A 13,954-nucleotide genomic window follows, 5' to 3' on the forward strand; every position below is an offset into this window, starting at 1 on the left:
AGGCTACCCAAAGCAGCTCTGACTATAATGTAGGCTATTCTAGATTGTAAGGCTAGCCTACTATTGGTTTTATGTCAATGAATGGAGAAGCTGCTTGATGCCTTCGTGAAGTTAACAGTGTCCCAGTCCAAACCCATCCTGCTGTGAGTTGGGATATGGCTCATGAGAGGCGCAAATCCGTTGGGGGAAAAATCTCATTGGAGAGAGGATCCACTCGCAGTATAAATGATAGTCACTCACCCACTATGCGCTTGAAATAACTGGAGTTTAATAAATAGGCCATCACACACATAGGCCTATGAAAACATATAGACAACAGTTATCTTATTTGGTGATAGGCTCACTTCAGAAAATAAAAAATAATAAAAAAGAGAACTAAAACATTCAACCCCGCATATTCCATTGCATAATCATTGCATTTTTAGTGTGTAAGAAAACAAGAAACACACACTCGGCCTCCAGTAGAGTAGCCTACTGAGGCGATACGTGTTGCGCATCACATAGGCTAGGCTACGTCTGATCCATTTCAAGTTTATGCAACATTTTTGAAACTTGATGTGAAAAAATGTGCACATATTATTTTTCCCTTTTGGCATTAAATCATGCGATGGCATAATCACATTTATCTTTCGCGTTTTGCGGGGAACATAGGACCAGGGGAACATAGAACCCTTTTTTTGGGGAAACATAGGACCCGGGGAACATAGAACCCTTTTTTGGGGGGAACATAGGACCCGGGGAACATAGAACCCTTTTTTTGGGGGAACATAGGACCCGGGGAACATAGGACCCGGGGAATATAGATGGATGACCCCCAGTTGATCAACATCGAACATCTCATCATCAAAAAATTCAACAATGACAAAAGATGCCGTGGCAAGTAGCCTACTGTCTTCTTCAAGCCATTTTATGTGTAGCCTAACGGTATTTTGGAACATTGTTGAGTTTATGCGAACTATTTGGAACGTTCATTAAAAGCCGTTCAAATGTGACCGTTTGGAGAAAACATGTTTGCGACGAACGTTCGCCTCTGTTAGCTGAATTTGAACGCAGCCCAGACTGTTCGCTTCTGTTAGCAAACGTTTGCGGCGAACAAAAAGCTATCGGAAAATAGTTCGCTAATGTTCGCTATGTTCACTGAATTTAAATGCACCCCTGGATTGTGATTGGTCGAGGGGGAAAAAAACAGCCTGTGTGCGCGCAGATGACAAGCAGTTGGGAATAGTCGAAGAAGAGACTACGGTGGCCAACGCGTGCAAATCACAACGGCAAATCCGAAACACAACGGCAAGTTAAAAAAACACAACCGCAAAGTTCAAACACAACAACAAAGTTAAAAAACACAACAGCAAGTCAGAAAACACAACTGCAAGTCGGAAACACAAATGCAATACAGAATACACAACAGCAAGAGAGAAAACACAATCGCAAATTGGAAACCACGATTGCAACTCCCAAAAACACAACGACAATAACCAGAAATCACATTAGAAATGTGTCAACCGGAAAGGGATTTACTACTTTTTGAATCTGATTGGGCAGCTACAGTATAGTGTCAATAACAGTGGGACATGTGCGGGAAGCGAATACTCAAATTAATTTGTAATGATACGTTTAATGACTGGGAATGGAACTATTTTTCTCCCACATGCAGGAGCCTATCTTGCCTCCTGCCAGTCCGTTATCTTGCCTCCTGCCAGGCTGTTGTTATAAATAAGAAGTTCTTAACTACTTGCCTGGATAAATAAAGGTTATTGATTGCTGATGAGCTAGCTGGCTAGCTCATTGATGTCATATCAAATATTGGACGTTTTTATCTATAGCTAGTGACCTGCTTTAGGAGGCTAGTGGCCTCAAGTAGTTTGCACAAAACACGACGCATAGCCAGGCTCTTGGCTAGTCTATGTGACAACTAGATGGCAATAATAGCGAAAATAATGAAGATATGTTTTGAGTATATCTGTGGTGGTGATAGGATAACATTCATATACAGAGAGAGGACGAGTAGTTGTTTTGTAGTATATATAATTTCAATATATAACAGAGATCATTCTCTACAAAATAGATTACATTCTAAAAGTTTTTTTAACTTGCAGTTGTGTTCCGGATTTGCCGTTGTGATTTGCACGCGTCGGCCACCGTAAGAGACCGCTAAAAATCCGAGAGAAAGAAGAAACTGTTATTTCGGCGGTTTGTGCATTCAAGTAATTGTACTGTTAATGTATCCAACGAGGGAACATTATAGCCTGCCGATCGGTTGAAGACTGGGACTTGTGAGTTTGATGCTGCCTCGAGAGGGAACGTTGCTGGTGAACTTATAGGTCATTGCTAGCCAAGCTATGGCTATTAGAGCTAGTGAGGTAGCCTGCAAATGAAGCAGGAAAGTAAGCAACTACAGTTGTCGTCGCCTGCAACCGAAGAGGAACGTAGGGTTCAACTCTGAGATGTCATGAAGGACTCACAGCTGTCAGCGAGGTCTATTTCTGTTGCTGAACTGTTTGTGCCTGCGAAACGACTCTTCACCACCATTGACCAAGGGGCGGTCTCCATTGTGGCTCAGTAGTGACTGAGTGAAGGGGCCATTCTGTGCCATTACTCACCCGAGCAACTTTCCCGCGCACCAGAACAACAGGCCTGAAACGTAAGAGTGACTGAGGGGTTTTTCTTTTGCTGGCTGGGTTAAAGTAGTGAGTTTTCAGTGTGGGCCCACAATATTTGGTTTATGGACCTTAAACTGGATTTAAATAGTCCTGTATTGAGATAACGGCAGAAGGTGCTTTTGATAAGTTTATTTTGGATATAGTTGCCTAGATAAAAAAAAAAATATATAGCATACCTACCGGTGTGAGCATAAAGGGTAGACCCTTACCTGCTAGGTGTGTACCTGGTATTCTGAAGATGACTATGAACCTGCAAAAGTAAATACCATAAGATTAGATCAATTTAAAGGGTGATTGTTGTGCTAGCTGGTTTACATAAGAAATCATTAGACAAAAGTAAAGTAGCTATAGTGAATATTAGGTTGTAGAAGTATTCACAGAACCCAGGGCACTGTCTCACTTACCTATAGGGGTCGGTAGTGCTACAATAGCACTACAGTACGTAATTTCGACTGCTTGTCACAATATAGCACTCTGGCTATGGCCATCCAGTCATGAATTACGATAGCTAGTTAGCATAGTTTAGAGGAACAAACAAATTAATTTTATGTGTGAACATGCTTTTCACAAACTAACACAACACTATAAGCTAGTTGCTTCTTGTAGCTAGCGAGAGATATGCCCCCCAAATAATTAAAAATTGTGTTTCATTCAAGCAGAGCCACCAACAAGTGCAGCACCAGAGTGCACTCGGTGCGACGTTTAAAAAAATTAAAATAATAATAATACCTTTGAAATGCCAACACAAAACCTTTGCAATGTATCACTATCAGATGAGTTTGTTGGGCTGCTGCTTCCTATAGGTTAGTAATGCTGCCACATTTACTACACAAGGTGCATTGATATTTTGAAATGTTAACAGGATTGATGGCGCATTAATACTAAAAATTACTGTTATGCGGTCACAGGTGTGTGTGTTTCTGGACAAAAGTTACCCGCTGTATGCACTTCCCTTTAGGTGGTGAAGTAAGTAGATAGTAATCTCTGAGAATGTCCCGTGTGGGAGTCCAATGCTCTGACCAGTATTCTACTTGTGGAATTAAGGTAAGGGATAAAAAGGTTGGAGTGAAAGGATGAGCATGTGAAGGTTTGGGGTATAGTCCCATAAAGTCTTCCCCCCTGGGTCTTGAATCCCGGTCTGCCGTCGACCAGCACAACCTGTGGTATATTGGCCATATACCACAACCCTCGAGTGAGTTATTGCTTTTATACAACGGTTACTTGGGAAACATTTCTGGGATAAAGACTGACTGAGTGTCTTAATATCAATTTTACTGAACTACACCAAGAAAGGTAGTTCATAAAATTATCACGTTGCTATGGAGTTTCAAAGCGACAATCAATGAGCCCTATGAGCCTAATACTCCTGACCAACCTAGCTAGCCATGAACGAAGTGTAGTCTACCTTCAGTGCGTTACGGCTTCGCCTCGGGGTTCCGAACACACTGTCAGGCTCTTATTTTTCGATAATCACCGGCTGGCCATACTAGGGACATTTCTTGAAATTTGCAACACTAGGCCATACGTTATCCTTACAACGGCTCTTAACCAATCAAATTGTGAGGTCGGAACTACCCTTTGTGTAATAGCTTGATTATGACATTTCTTGAAATTTGCAACCCTAGGCTATACGTTATCCTTACAACGGCTCTTAACCAATCAAATTGTGAGGTCGGAACTACCCTTTGTGTAATAGCTAGGCTACTAATGAGACTAGGCCTACACTTTTTATTTCGCCAGCGAATTGTTCCGTGTGTTTGGGAAACAGGCGTTTTCAGAGATTGATGGTGCGTTCAAGACAATTCGGGAATTCCCGACCTCAAACTTGTGAAAAACAATTTCAATGCTCGTCCAACGTGGGATAACAAGTGGGGAACTCAGGTATCATTTTGAGCTCCGAGCTGACATCACAAGATGACGGCATATAACGTTGACGGTAAAAAAAAAAGTGTCTGTTGACGTTTTAACATGTAATAGTCCCAAGTTGCCTTGAACCAAGCCCCCAGGATTCGAAATCTAAAGTGAAGGCCTATTGAACCGCGCCATCTTGGCTAGATTTGTAGTCACTTGGCTATTTCCGGTGACTTTTGACTTGCGCAGTTGAGCTTCTCTGGCCGACGCGCGTCCACGCACGTTCCCGGCTCTCCCCGCTTTGATTTAGCAATGAAAACCGGCTTGCATATTAACCTGTTTTTGTCAAATATATCAATTGGAGAAATTATTTTTTGATCCTGGCATCTTAGTTTAAACAGGTTAAATATAATTGAACATGTTTTGTTTGCTAGTAGATGGTATTCATTCCGTTCGCGATAACGTTATTGCAGCCAGGCTAAATTCCTCCAGGGAGCCAGTGACAGGCGAGTTGAAGAGCTTCACTCCCCGCCAGCAGGAGCTCTGGCCGCGGCTACCGCATCTCGGAAAACCCGCTGAGTTCCTGGCTGCTATTTCACACTCGCCCTTGATCAATCCCAATACCGATCCATGGTAATAATGAATCAATCGTTCAGATCAGATCGGCAGTGCTGCATGCATGTTACAACATCATTGTTAGCTTTATTAACATAACCATAGCCTACATTTATCTCTCTAACGTTAGGCTATCCATCTTACACCAGTCGGCCATTCGATAGCTGGAAGCGGTCAACGCCAACGTTGACTGAAAACACCCAAACTCAGTGTATCGTTTCATCTTCATGCTACACATCAACTCCTTTACATTGTATGTGAATAAATTCCTGTTATTCTAAAAATATCCCATTTCTGTCCATTCCTGGAAAAGGCTAATAATTGCTGTCAAATGATCACTCCAGTTTATCACCGTATCCCACTACCATTTCAACTATGCACAGGAGGTTGTCTTGTGGTCATTTTCATTAAAAAATGATTAGCCTGATCAGTTTGTTGTATGTATTAAGCCCTTTTTGAGCGGTATGCTTGTATTAATAGCTTATAGCTTGCCATACTCACCAACCTTGGGACCTCAGAAATAGGGAGCATTTCCAAACCAAATTGCCAAATAACCAAATGTATTCACATACAATGTAAAGGAGTTGATGTGTAGCATGAAGATGAAACGATACACTGAGTTTGGGTGTTTTCAGTCAACGTTGGCGTTCACCGCTTCCATTTATCGAATGGCCGACTGGTGTAAGATGGATAGCCTAACGTTAGAGAGATAAATGTAGGCTATGGTTATGTTAATAAAGCTAACAATGATGTTGTAACATGCATGCAGCACTTCCGATCTGATCTGAACGATTGATTCATTGTTACCATGGATCGGTATTGGGATTGATCAAGGGCGAATGTGAAATAGCAGCCAGGAACTCAGCGGGTTATCCAAGATGCGGTAGCCGCGGCCAATGCTCCTGCTGGCGGGGAGTGAAGCTCTTCAACTCGCCTGTCACTGACTCCCTGGAGGAATTTAGCCTGGCTGCAATAACGTTATCGCGAACGGAATGAATACCATCTACTAGCAAACAAAACATGTTCAATTATATTTAACCTGTTAAAACTAAGATGCCAGGATCAAAAAATAATTTCTCCAATTGATATATTTGACAAAAACAGGTTAATATGCAAGCCGGTTTTCATTGCTAAATCAAAGCGGGGAGAGCAGAGAGAGCCGGGAACGCGTGTCTACATTTCAGATAAATGTGAACTTTTTCGTGGACGCGCGTCGGCCAGAGAAGCTCAACTGCGCAAGTGAAAAGTCACCGGAAGGCCAGAAAAGCACAACTGCGCAAGTCAAAAGTCACCGGAAATAGTCAAATGACTACAAATTTTGCCAAGATGGCGCGGTTCAATAGGGCTTCATTGTTGATAGCGGCCAGTGAATGGAGTGGCTGTATCCAGTTTATATAATACATCCATGCCTTGAACGCACCATGTGGCTACAACAGCTAAACTGTTATTGTTTAGAATGTTCACATTTTTAGGCGACTTTCAACTGTCGCCCATCGACATATAATGTGTTGCCCTTAGCAGTAGTGAGTATTGCTTAAGCAATTGTTGCCGGTGAATTATTGGGAAATAATTCACTGGTAGAACGTGCAGATGTCCAATCACAATCGAGTAATCCAGATAGCCATGTAATAATAATTGATTCATTGGACCACCCCTACCACTTACACATGAGAACTCATACTGTGTGCTTTTAAAGGATGTTAGGTATAAGCAAGAGCAAGTGTCTCTATCAGTATGGACCATGTTGCTAGTCTTCAGTGGCTATTATCCCAACATTATCTGAGTAAAGGAAGCTTTCACTGCTACTGTACTGTTATGGTTCTGGCCGGGTCCGCCCCACTCAACCCCTGCTCCTGGTCCAGACCTTCGCCCCTGCCCTGGAACCCCGGTTCGCCCTGCTCACCTCCTGTTTCCGGCCTGGACCGCTGCCCCTGGACACTGAGCACCCTAATTTTCTCCCCTGTCACTACCTCCAGAGACTTTAGTGCACACTGGTCACCATGTCCTTTTGCCATGCACTATGTCACCATGTTTGTTTCTGTCTGTTGTTGTGTACCGTCTTGTGTTCATTGTCTTGTTGCTCACCTGCACTTAATTTCTTGATTGTTCTCCCTGTGTATTGAAGCCCTCATGTTTCCTTTGTTCTGTGCCAGTCCATTGTTAGTGCGTTGCTCCTGTGTTCTTGTGTTTTCACCTTTTTTGAACCTGCACACCTGCCTTCATCATGCATTTGGATCCCACATCCACCACCCAGCCCTAACAGCTATTTGGTGTTGCTTGTATAGCTTTCCTTATCATAAGATACACCTACAGGCTAGTCCAACTCTGGCACATGGTTTTGTTGGTTTGGGGATTGTTACTGTATGTCTAGGGCTAACTGCCTTTATTATTGTTATGTATGTACTTTTCTGTGTATCTGTGTAGGCAAGAGGCCATCCATTTTAAGCAGAGCCACAAACACCAAGACAAAATGTATTAGCAATGGTTAAAATGACCTTAATAGTGTTCCTGACTTGATTTAAAGATGACACATTTCTCCAGTAGAAAAATATTATTTGAATAAGGAAACCTATTATTGGAAATTAATGAGGATAATCACACATATTGGAGATTAGGCATAGACAGTAATTGGTTGAAATAATTACATAATAACATGGGAAATAGTCGAAGCAATTTAGTTGTTGTAAGGCAATGTGCATACTCCCAATAGAGGCCCTGAGATTTGGGTGTTGGTCTCCATTAGGCTTTACCTGAATGGCTGGTTAGGGTCTCAGCGCTGTTTGCTTAGCAGTTCGGTCCCTGTAGACCCTATCAATTGATAGAACACATGTTCTCAGCATTTGGCTTCCCCCTACGCTGTGGTAGGGCAAATGGAGAGAGAGCTCAGAAATGGTAGTCTCATTTAAATGGAAGAGAGGCTCGCTCCTACAGGCAATGGGCTCCCCCCCGAGAACAATGACAGCTCCGGGAAGATGCTTGTGGCGATCGTCATTCAAAGAGTGTTATTCAACCAACAGAAAATCAATTTTAGGGGACTGACACCTGAATGGGCAATTTTCAAATGGTATTGTTTGTGCAAGGCCGGACAAAGCCTGTGACATAGCATATGCATTGACTGAGACTGAATAGATGGATTTTGTTGACAAAGCAGGAACTGTAGGTGGGCTGGGAAATTGGAACGTATTGAGGTAATACATTTAGGCAATAACACATGAGAGGGATTGCGTTATCGTGGTTATTGGCACGGCTGTGCTGCGGTCGTATGCAGTACAACCGTTACAATATTCATGGTATAGCACGACTTCTTGTGTGTTATTGCTTAAGTATTGCTTAATAAGTGAAAGAAGAAAGTCATTAAAACCTTTCTATTATCGATGAAGGTAGTTTCAATTTAGGCTTCACATCAACCACTTTTGAACACATCACATCAGCATTTCACATACTAAATAGAGAGTGACACAACTTAATATGAATAGTTTACCCTAAATGCACAATAACTGAAAATAATTGTAACCACATATTCACATTACAGTCTGTGCCTGAAATGCATGGTGTTCCAAATCTAACCATTAGGTGTCTCTATCCCCCTAGCTCAGAATTTTAACTGTAGAATTGAGATCTGTAAACCTGAAAGCTCTGGTAGATTTTAGGTAAGGGGAAATATGTCTCTCTCTCTCACGGACACGGACAGATACAAAAAGTCTCATTAGGTTAAATTATCCACTACAGTGAGTATAGCTTGGGCGTAAACACCCATCTCTTTATACTTTCCTCAGAGGTCATGTCACATTAGCCTTCCCTTCTGACAAAGTAAGACCGAGGTCCTGAGATGGAGCCCCATAGTCCGAGAGCACATCTGTGTCCAAAGTAATAGCCAATCAGCATCCAGGACAGTATTGTGGGTAGGTTAAATACCAATATGTCACACAAGGCAGATCGATTTGACACAGCATATCTTAGGGGACCTGAGTAGCCACCCTTTTTACATCACACATCCAATGTCCCCATTCCTTTGACGGCTAGTGACACATAGACTAAGGTGATTGGGGGTCCTTATACTGTACGTTCATAACCGAAACCTTGAGAAGCAATACAGGCTCCATCTACTGTGTTAGGCCATAAATCAGACAGTGTCTCACTCAAACAAGTGTCAGTCATAAAAAAATGCTGAATGCCTCCTGCAAGATGGCCACAGTAATAACGCACTCAATGTGGAGAAGACTGTTTGTCACTCCTTTGGCGACTTCATGCTGTTCCATCCAGCACTAAAATGTTGTCACGTTTGTTATCTTTTGATGTCTCATTTTGCTATTTCTTCCTTCACCCGACAGAGTGTAATTTATCGGCCAGACCCCACCTTGGCTGGTGTTCTTATGTTAAAAAAAAGAGGTTTTCATCTATAATTTGACGTGAGAAAAAAAACTACATAATTTTTTTTTTTTTAAATAAAGTGAGGTTTATTTTTCAACACCTTGGTGTTAATTTGACTCTTTTTCCAATTTCCTTGTGCCCAAAGGGCAACGAGCATGAAAACACCAAGAAAAAGAAATGGTTCCCTTCAGAGCACAAACACACTAAATCCAAGGCCTACTCTGCATAATATCTAAGGTGATCTATTATGCATTAACATTTACAGAAATAATGGAGTTCATCTTTAAGCTAATGAAGGAATGTGTTGTGATTAATTTCTTATTATATCATTACATGAGAGATGCCCACCTAGGCCAACAGTGAGGCTACTGCAAGACATATAAAATGTATACCGTAAATAGAAGCTTTGTTGACTGTTAACAAACTGCAGGATATGTGTTGTCCCAGTGTCCACTTACAGTACGATCAATACCATGACACAATTTTATCCGATCAACCATAAAACCCCGGAGTACATTATACTATATCTGAAATCCTCTACCTGTTGCTGCATTGATATTCTGCCTACAGGCTTTTTCAAAAATGTATCTAACTGCATGACCTCTGATTTACTACATTGTAAACATGTCCCACAAACCCTGAAAACTGCAGTTGTCAAGCCACTCGTTAAAATAATAATCTAGACACCTCACAAATGAACAATTATACAGTAGGCCCACATCAAACCTCCAGTTTTTAAGTAAAATCATTGAAAAATCTGTTTTTCAACAGCTGAACAACTTCCTGGCACTAAATAATTGTTTGGATGTCTTTCAGTCAGGATTTCGACCACACCACAGCACCGAGACTGCTCTTGTTAAGGTCTTCAATGACATCCATTTAAACATAGACAATGGCAGAATTTCAATCTTAGTATTACTGGATCTCAGTGCTGCATTCGACACGGTTGACCACAACATATTACTAGGCCAACTGGAAAACTGGCTGGGAATTTCTGGCACAGTGTTAGACTGGTTTGAATCCTACTTGAAGGACAGGGACTACTTTGTGTCTAGAGGCAATTACAAATCTGAGCTGACAAGAATGACCTGTGGAGTTCCCCAAGGCTCCATTCTGGGGCCTCTTCTGTTCAAGATTTACATGCTCCCACTAGCTCAAATTATGGAAAACAGCAACATATGTTACCATAGTTACACAGACAACACACAAATTGATATCACCAGGGGACTATAATCCCATACAAGCACTGAGTAAGTGCATTGAACAAATCAACAATTGGATGTGCCAGAACTTTCTTCAACAAAACAAAAATAAAACTGAAGTAATTGTCTTTGGAGCCAAAGAAGAAAGATTAAAAGTGAGCGCTCAGCTCCAATCAGTAATGCTAAAAACCACAAACAAAGCCAGAAATCTTGGTGTAGTCGGGGACTATCACCTGAAGAATATATCAAGGATCAAAGGATTTATGTCTCAGTAGGATCTGGAAAAACTTGTCCATGCGTTTTTCTTCAGTAGACTCGACTACTGTAACGGTGTGTTTACAGGTCTCTAAAACAAAAAAAATCGATCAGACAGCTGCAGATGATTCAAAACAACGCTGCTCGAGTCTCCACTAAGACTAAGAAAGTGAATCACATCACTCCAGTTCTGAGGTCTTTACACTGAATGGTTTAGGGCCAAAATATATTTCTGATCTGCTGCTACTTTATGAACCATCCAGACCTCTCAGGTCGTCTGGCACAGGCCTGCTTTCTGTCCCCAGAGTTAAAACAAAACATGGAGAAGTCTGCTGCAACTCTCAGTTCTTTTAAATCAAGACTGAAGACTGTTCTTTTTGCCGCTGCTTTTTATTAAATCAAATAATTATTCATTCCCACACTGCACTGTAACTTTTATATTCCTGTATTTTATTTTTTCTGCATTTTGTTTTAAATGTCCTTTTTTGCATTTTGTTTTATATGACCTTTTATATGTTTCTTGCACTTTGTCTTGATGCTTTTAATGTCTCATGTAAAGCACTTTGAATTGCCTTGTTGCTGAAATGTGCTATACAAATAAACTTGCCTTACCTTGCCATGAAAATGGACTGGCATACTGGAGTGACAAGCCATCCCATAAGATACAGAGATCTCCTTGAAAACCAAAACATCCAACCATATAACAGTAGCCTACAGTTGAGACTCCCTCTGGCCTCACTCACATGTGAACTTGTTCTATTTCAGTGAAAATATATATTTTTGAGCCGAGTAGAAGAGAGGAGGATGGTGTATGGGGCGAGGGAGAAGGAGGATGTCAAGGTGGTCGGATGGATTTTTATCGGGCGGAGGCTGGAACCGGCGGAGTCAAGATAGATAGATAGAAGGGCCAGGGGAGGAGAGGAGAGATAAAAAGAGGTTGAAGTCTGAGGGTTGAGTAGAAGTGGATGGGATTGAGTCCAGGAGGAGATATCGGGGAGACCGGCAGAGATGTCGGGGGTGATAGAAGACAGAGGAGGGTGAACAGAGGGAGAGAAAGATCCACTCATCCTCTAGATGAGAGGGAGAGGGAGGAGGAGGCAGCGGGAGGAGAGGAGTGGAGGCTACCAACACAGCTACTTCTAACCTCCTTGTTTGTGTTTTTTTCCCTGTTCTCACTCGGGGATTCATCATCTTAAACACTCAAAAGGTCATTCCAGGTCTTTCTGTAGATGATGTTCGCGCCGCGGAAATAGGATTTGTCAGTCTACTCATACAGTTTTTACTGTACCTCATCATCAAAACCTCATATATTATTGATGCTGACTTGGATAGGGACAATAACATAAAACTAAACCTTATGGTAAATCATGATTTTGATATGCATGTAGTGTCGGCATTTCAAATGGATTGTTTTTCATCATACACTCCCTGTGTCAAATACTTAAGGTAACCTTTGGTATAGGAACAGTATTAGCATGAGACATTAATATGATTGACTGGGGATTGAGGGTGGGTGAAAAGCCATTTATGAATATCTGAGGGAAGTACAGTAGAGCTCCTTTCATTGGGCAAACCTAAATAGGACAGAAGAGAGAAGCAGATGGTCAAGTTGACCTTAGTGTGGTATTCTAAAAAGTGAAAGCTGTTAGTCATCTACAGTAGTAATTATCTTACAGAATGACTAGAGAGGACTTGCCAGCTCCAATTTTACAGTGTAGAGTAGTTTATATGATTATTATTATTATTTAAAGGAGTAGTAAAGGGAAAATGAATGTTTAGCCCCGTTTTAAGGTTACTTATGATCATTGCAATGGTTCAGATCAAAACGTTGACAAAACTAGCACTTTTGAGAAAGTCTGATAATTGCTCTACCACCGTTTTGGTCATACAATGGATGTGGGTGGGCACCTTGAAAAATCTTTCAAAAACATGTTAAAACTCTCGATTTCAAAGACAAGAAGCTCACCGAGGGGGTAATTGGTGTCCGTTGGTGTTCTGACATCAAATTCGCCACAAAGTATGAATCCTGTAGGGTTTTATTTGTCATTTTATGAAATCCATTGACTTGTATTGAAGCGACCGTTGTAGATGTGTAGATCAATCCGCAGAGGGGATTCAGAAAGCAGAACTACTTACGGTAGCTATTGTTATTGTTTATGTTGCTAGGCTACCTAGTTTGCGGAAGTTTACACACGTATGTGCTGCGACTAAATAGTTCTATGCTAAATATTTAAAAAAGCCTTTCCAGATGAACTAGAATCTTACTTTATGGCGAATTATATGTCAGAACGCCAACTAACACCTCGGTGAGTTTCTTGTCTTTGAAATTGAGAGTTGAACATGTTTTTGAATGATTTTTCAAGCTGTCCACCCACATCCATTGTATGACCAAAACGGTGGTAGAGCAATTATCAGACTTTCTCAAAAGTGCTAGTTTTGTATATGATATGATCATAAGTAACCTTAAAACAGGGCTAAACATGCATTTTCCCTTTACTACTCCTTTAAATAATGAATTAAAATTGTTATTATTATTAATATTATTATTATTATGGTATTGGCCTAGCCCTGGCTGCACCACTTAGTCATAAGTACTTTCTCAGAGCGCAGGTCCCTGCTTGTTGTCTCAGGAGGTATAGCAGCTGGTTGGGGATCGCCAGGTCCCTGGTTCAATCCTAGCTTCCGAAGTGTGCTGAAGTGTCCTTGAGCAAGACACTGAAACCCAAAATCGCTCACATGTGGCACGGTGGCACAGTACCATGTACTGTTGCCTCACAGCAAGAAGGTCTCCGGGCCTTTCTGTGCCGAGTTTGCATGTTCTCCCCGTGTTCACAAGGGTTTCCTCCCAAAGAACCCAAATACGAAAAACATGCAGAAGAAGAGATCGCTAACGTTGTCCGTCCCTGACGAAGACGGACAGGAGAATCTGGTTGGTCCCTGGGGAGCTTCCCATGCACGCTGCCTACTGTCTGCTCCCCGCTGCCCTTGGGGGAAGGAGAA

The sequence above is a fragment of the Borostomias antarcticus genome, assembly GCF_949987555.1.
Source record: "Borostomias antarcticus genome assembly, chromosome: 17".
NCBI classification, from domain to species: domain Eukaryota; kingdom Metazoa; phylum Chordata; class Actinopteri; order Stomiiformes; family Stomiidae; genus Borostomias; species Borostomias antarcticus.